This window comes from Carassius auratus, chromosome 37 (assembly GCF_003368295.1).
Source record: "Carassius auratus strain Wakin chromosome 37, ASM336829v1, whole genome shotgun sequence".
In the NCBI taxonomy this organism is placed as follows: Eukaryota; Metazoa; Chordata; class Actinopteri; order Cypriniformes; family Cyprinidae; genus Carassius; species Carassius auratus.
Window position 1 is genome coordinate 675,429 of NC_039279.1, and position 6,632 is coordinate 682,060.

At 38.1% G+C, this 6,632-nt stretch overlaps 1 protein-coding gene across 1 annotated transcript in view; it reads right to left on the reverse strand.

The window, feature by feature from the left end:
* The window catches only part of ctbp2l (C-terminal binding protein 2, like), a 28,597-nt gene extending 22,211 nt beyond the window's left edge, over positions 1-6,386 (reverse strand). Inside the window, exon 1 of the mRNA XM_026222140.1 lies at positions 6,040-6,386. The gene's annotated coding sequence lies outside the window, so the exon portion shown is untranslated. The remainder of the gene's footprint in view (positions 1-6,039) is intronic.
* Between the last annotated feature and the right edge of the window lie 246 nt (positions 6,387-6,632).

The window sequence follows — 6,632 nt, forward strand, 5'->3', positions numbered from 1 at the left end:
GAACCCTCCAATCACAGCCCCTCTACACACAACACCTGACGCCTGATTGGCTGATCTATTACATGCTGCAGACGTGTAACTCCAGAGTGTATTAAATGGAAACATTCCACAATATCAAGATTTGATCAGTTTGTTAGATTAACAAAATAAGCATTTTCAGTTTTTTATTTAGTAAAAGAATGTACTAAATATTGCTTGAAATAAGTGTTTATTTTCAGATTTATTTTAGTGCATCTCACCTGCTATCATTACTGTATTATGTAAATAGTGTAATATTTGCATGCATGCATTATATATAAATATATATAAATGAGAGAGAGACATGAATGAACTTTTTTTATTTTTTATTTTTGATCAAATAATGCATTAATTTAAATGAATGAATGATTAATTAATGAACGGATGGATGTATCAGTAAGATTTCTTTAAAATAAATTAAGAATTTTATTTGGTAAGGATACAGTACATAACACTGATCAAAAGTGACAGATCTAGACATTTTTTGTGCTTAATGTTACCGAACATATTGAATTCAAATAAATGCTGTTCTTTTGAACTTTTATTCATATGTAAATCCTTTAAAATAAAATGTTTCACAGTTTCCACAGAAAATGTTTCTTGAGCAGTAAATCATCATATTATTCTGATTTCTGAAGATCTTGTGACACTGAAGACTGGAGGAATGATGCTGAAAATACAGCGGAGCATCACAGAAATACATTACACTTTAACACAGATTCACACAGAAAACAGATGATTTACATTAGAATAATATTTCATAATTTTTACAGTATTTTTGATCAAATAAATGCAGCCTTGATGAACAGAAGAGACTCAAAGACATTAAAAAATCTTCTCAATCACAAAGATTTGAATGGTAATACTGTATATAAACACATATCATAATCATGACTGGTCTTGGGCTCGTTCAGTTAGTGTTCAGGATTATCTGTGTGGGTTCTGGGGTCGTACTGAGGTCAAGCACCGAGACTCAGAAACGAGACTCCTTCATTTACATTTATGCATTTAGCAGACGCTGTTATCCAAAGCCACTTACAGTGCATTCAGGCTAACATTTGTTTTTACAAGCATGTGTGTTCCCTAGGAATTGAACCCTTCTTCTCCCCAATGAACGGCAGTGTGTGTGTGTGTGGACCTTCATCTGCAACACGTCCTATTTACAATCATCCTGAAACGGGCCACAAATCAGGGTTTTGACAGACTATCAGAGCGTTCCCTCGCACATCCATGACCTGATGCATCAGAAGACCCAGAGCGCAGGAACAGATGGCCTGGGTCCAGGTGGAGCGGAGGATGCTGGGTAATTTAATATCCCATTACGCATGTCTGACACAAACCGAAATGAGTGAGACACAGAAGGTCCTGCACTGCTAGTAATATGACACGAAATGTGTCCCTCGCTCAGTATACAGAAACAAAACACACTAAATATCTGATGATTGTTCCCCACTGGGAGATACACTCACTACTTTAAAAAACATGTCAGAAAACAAGATGTATTATCTTGAAAATGTGTCTTGATTTAAGAACGTGTAGATAAATCAAGAGCAAGAACATCAGTTTATTAAAATCAACATTATTTTAGATACTTTCAGTTTTATTAATATTATACATTTTAGTTTTAGTTAAAGTTAAAGCAATTATGTTGTTTTTATTTATGTATTTACTTTTTTTTTTTAAATATGTCTATATAGTTTATTTATTAATTTTTAATGTTCTATTTTAGTACATCAAATTAAACTAAATAACAGCTGATATAAAGTTAAAGTTTTTTTTGTGTATATATAAATATATATTCCTGTCAAAGTTTTAAGTACTTTAAGTAACAAAAATTGTTCATGGTTTTAGTTTTACTTTATAATAACCCTTATCATAACTCGTCTGTCTTTCATAATAAAATGTATTTCATAATAAAACATGATATTAAAAAAAGGTGGATACTGAAGTTTTGATAAAAGAAATGATGAATAAAGATACATTTGCACTGGTAAATCATTAAAATTAATTTAGAATGCAAAAAGTTTCCTTTTACAGTAATGGCTCGTCCTTATACATATTATATTGTAAATTATATTTTTCTAAATTTTTAAGATTTTTTCAATTTACAGAGATTATATTTCTTATTTTGTTAACTATTTTATTAGTAATAATACTAATCATCATACAATAATCATGCTGATTTTACACTCATATTAATATATGAGATGACACTCAGTTAATATTTAACCAGCGTGACTATAAATCATTAGCTAATGAATAATTCCTCGCAGAACGGAGCCCTTCACTCATTCAGTCAGCGCTCAGACAGTTAAAGCATTTCCTCCGTCGCTCTAATCGAGGAAAAATAATGTGCAATTTGAGCCGACATCATTTCCAAAGGTCAGGCCTCAGCTCAGTTCTTAGAGAAATTAGAGGCTTTATGGAAAATTGTTCCTTAAAAAACTCACTCCAGACCGACTACAATCTCAGCTCTTCTTCCGCTCTCTCCCCACACACGTACATATAAAGCGGTCAGCGCTATTTAAGGCCTCTTTGTGAGTGTGTGAGTGTGTATCTGGCTCTGTTGTGTAATAAACAGCAGCTCTGACAGAAAACACAGTCTCTGGAATCATCAGGGTCATAAATTCGGGATGAATCGGGAGCTTCTCGGACCGTCACTCGCTCAGCAGCAACAGAAGCAGTGTTTGTGTGTTCAGATGAAGAGGAGTGTTTATGATCCAACAGGAGATGCATTCACACACACAGACTGACATTTAAATCGTCTGGAGTCGTTAGATGAACTGTAATTTAGTGCCGAATGCATCTTCCTCCAGACGTTTGCAAATGTCACGCGGGAGGCACTCGGCGTCTTTTCTCTGTTACTGAAGCATTAAACGCTGGATGTGCACATAATGGACATATTTCCTTCAAAATCATCTCAAAAACATAGGAGTATGTCTAAACACATGGTATTATCATGAGGGTTGTGCAAAACTCAGAATGGAAGAACTGAGTCCAATGAGAGGAAGAAGAATTGAATGAATGTTAATTCAACATAATTCAACACTCTTTCGACCTGCCCTAAAGTTAATTTGCAATATTAAATATAATGAAACACACTACTTTTTTATGTTTTAGAAAGAAGTGCTTACCAGGGCTGCATTTATTTGATCAGCAATACAACATTATTCTAATGTAATCATCTGTTTTCTGTGTGAATCTGTGTTAAAGTGTAATGTATTTCTGTTATGCTCCGCTGTATTTTCAGCATCATTCCTCCAGTCTTCAGTGTCACATGATCTTCAGAAATCAGAATAATATGATGATTTACTGCTCAAGAAACATTTCTGATTATTATCAGTGTTGAACACAGTTCATATTTCTGTGGAAACTGTGAAACATTTAATTTTTTCAGGATTCACGGATGAACAGAAAGTTCAGAAGAACAGCGTTTATTAGAAATATAAATCTTCTGTAATATTATTAATGTCCTTACTGACACGCAATTTAATGTGTCGTTGATGAAAAAAAGTTTTTTTTTTTTTTTTATCTTTCCAACCCTTAACTATTTGTGTGTGTGTGTGTGTGTGTGTGTGTGTCTGTGTGTGTGTGTGTGACTCTGTGTGAGTGAGTGAATGTGTGTATGTGTGTGTGTGTGTGTGTGTGTGTGTGTGTGTGTGTGTGTGTGAGCTAGAGAGAGTGTGTGTGTGTGTGTGTGTGTGTGTGTGTGTGAGTGTGTGTGTCTGTGAGTGTGTGTGTGTGTGTGTGTGTGTGTGTTTCCTCCCCTCTACTCTCTCTATGTTAACAGGAGTGTAATAACAATGGTGGACTGGCTCTCTCTCAGCGGTGACGCTCCGTCTCTCTCTGCTTCCCGCCGTGTGCAGATGGTTCATTGTCTTCAGTTTCCGAAAACATTCCCAGTCCGTCAGGACACAGAGTCCAGCTGCCGTCGTCTCCTCACTCTTTTAGTTGCTCGGAGCAGGTTTGACTCACGTTAACACTGACCGATGAACAAAACCAGTCTCAGAGATCTTCTGGAGTGTACACTGTGAAACGGATTTACTTTATAAACAATATCCTCCCTTAAACTGCCAGCAAATATTACAAACAAGAAATGGTCAATGACACGTTGAATTTAACATGAAGTGTGTGTGTGTGTGTGTGTGTGTGTGTGTGTGAGCCAATCAGATCTCCTGGAATTGGCAAACAAACATTCATTAAGCTGGAGAGAAGATGTGAGCCTGATCATCACAGACTGAACACGTTCAGTGCTGCTCTTACACAAATCACCAGGAGACCAGACTTCAGCTGTTCTGCGAGGTTTTGCAGGAAACTCCTAGCAGAAAAACCAAGAAACCACTGGATGCCAGAAAGAGAGAATTCCAAACACACACACACACACACACACACATGCAAACAAATACTTCACTCCCTCACGCAAAAATGCAATTCCGTCATCATTTACTCATCCTCATCTCGTTCCAAACCTGTATGAGTAAACGAGCACATTTGTGAGTGAACTGTCACTTTAAAGCTCAAAACACACACAAGAACATGAATGCAAACACTTCTACATGCATAAACTCAATTTCACGCATTATCGCATCACATAATGCGTCACACTGCAATTTAGAATGCAACAAAAGCAAGGTCCCTTTCAAGGAAAGTTGGACATATTTATGACGCCTCCGGGAAGCTCCTTCACTCATGCACGACCGACTCCAATCCTGAATACTGAAATCTCAAAAACAGATTTCAAATCAGCAATAAAATCAGACACAAACTGCCTCACATACGTAGATTTACGCTCAAGTAGTGTAAAAAGCGTAGGCTATATTTGACATTTCTCTTCTGCTCTAGTTTGTGCACTGATCTACTTTAAGCTATTGTGTACGATGAACACAGTGGCTTTAATAACCGACTGCTTGTGATGTTGCTCATGCGTGAGTCTCTTTGGGGAAAAGCGTCTGCTAAATAAATAAATCTAAACGTAAGCCCAGCAGATGTCAGATCAGGCCTCAGTTTCAGCACAAGAGCGCAGCTTTAACCTTGAGACCCATCTGAAGTCCCGAACAGAAGAGCAGACTCCCTGACAGCCGCACAAAACCTGAAGGATGAAATCATCTCATGCTGATGATATGTCATATTTCCATTTCACTTATAGAGATCTCTCCTTTACTCTCTTTCTTTCCGAGGGTATAAAAGGCTTTTGTGGCTCGCCTTTGAGACACCCTTGGAAGATACATCATTAACAGGAGTTAAATTGGAGCTGGATTATGTTTGGAGCTTTTAAAGACACGTGATGATGTCTGTGAGAAGAACCTGCAAATACAGAAGAGATGCACTCGATTCCTAAGCGTTGTGTGAGATAAAGTTATTAATACTTGGATTTATTCACTTAGCAAATGCTGTTATCCAAATGCAGAACATCACAAAAAATGATGAGAATCATGTGTACATCCAGAAACACAGAATGACCTCAGATGAACTGAACTACAAGCATCTGAACATCATCACAACAAACCACTGAGCAACTCTTTCTATTAATAACTAATGGATAATTGAAGAATTCACAGTAATTGACATTCCCATCATGCATGTCAGAAAACAGCCGTATACTCTACACTCTTTTTGTTAAGTTACAATGGTAATAAATGAATCAAACTTCCCATCTGACAGTTTGATATCGTGAGATCTGATTGTTCTCAGTAATAATCAGATTAATTATTCTATAAATTCTCAATCTGAGAAAAAGACCCTATGTATCTTGAGGGTCACATTTACTGTACAAGATTTACAACATTACAAATAGTTCACCTGTAATTTATGATTAAATTAAAATTAAATAATACAATTATTCACAATCAGAATAGTAAATGAAATTGTAATGCAGTGTCTCTCTCTCTCTATCTCACACACACACACACACACACACACACACACACAGGTTGCGCAGAGAACCGAACACACATTAAACAGGCCGTGAAACCCGATCAGAACCGTCCGGTTCACGGAGACTCCGTCGATCGGTGGTCTTACCGGGAATGGCTGTCGGTCCACGGTGAGTTCATGAGCTCATCTTCCTCCAGGGTTATGTCCTGCTCACGAAGCTTCACACAGCGCAGAGAAACTTCATCATCATCATCATCATCATCATCGGGAGAAAAATCCAATCCAATCCCGTCTCCGGTAACCGGACCGAACACCGCGGATTGCGCCGGGAATGTGTGCGAGTGCGCGTGCCACAGGAGGAGGAAACGCGCGAGTGTTTGTGTTCCTCTCTTCCTCACTCTCGCTTTCACCTCACACACACACACATACACACATACTGTTCTTCATCAAGGCGGGGTCTCGAGTCACCCAGACCAATGACATAAACCCCCACCTCACACACTCACACATCACACACACCCACACACACACACACACACACACACACACGCACTCACACAGAGTCACTCACACACAGACTCACTCACACACACACACACACTCACGCACTCACACAGAGTCACTCACACACAGACTCACTCACACACACACACACACACACACACTCACGCACTCACACAGTCACTCACACACAGACTCACTCACACACTCACACACTCACACACACTCACATAAACACA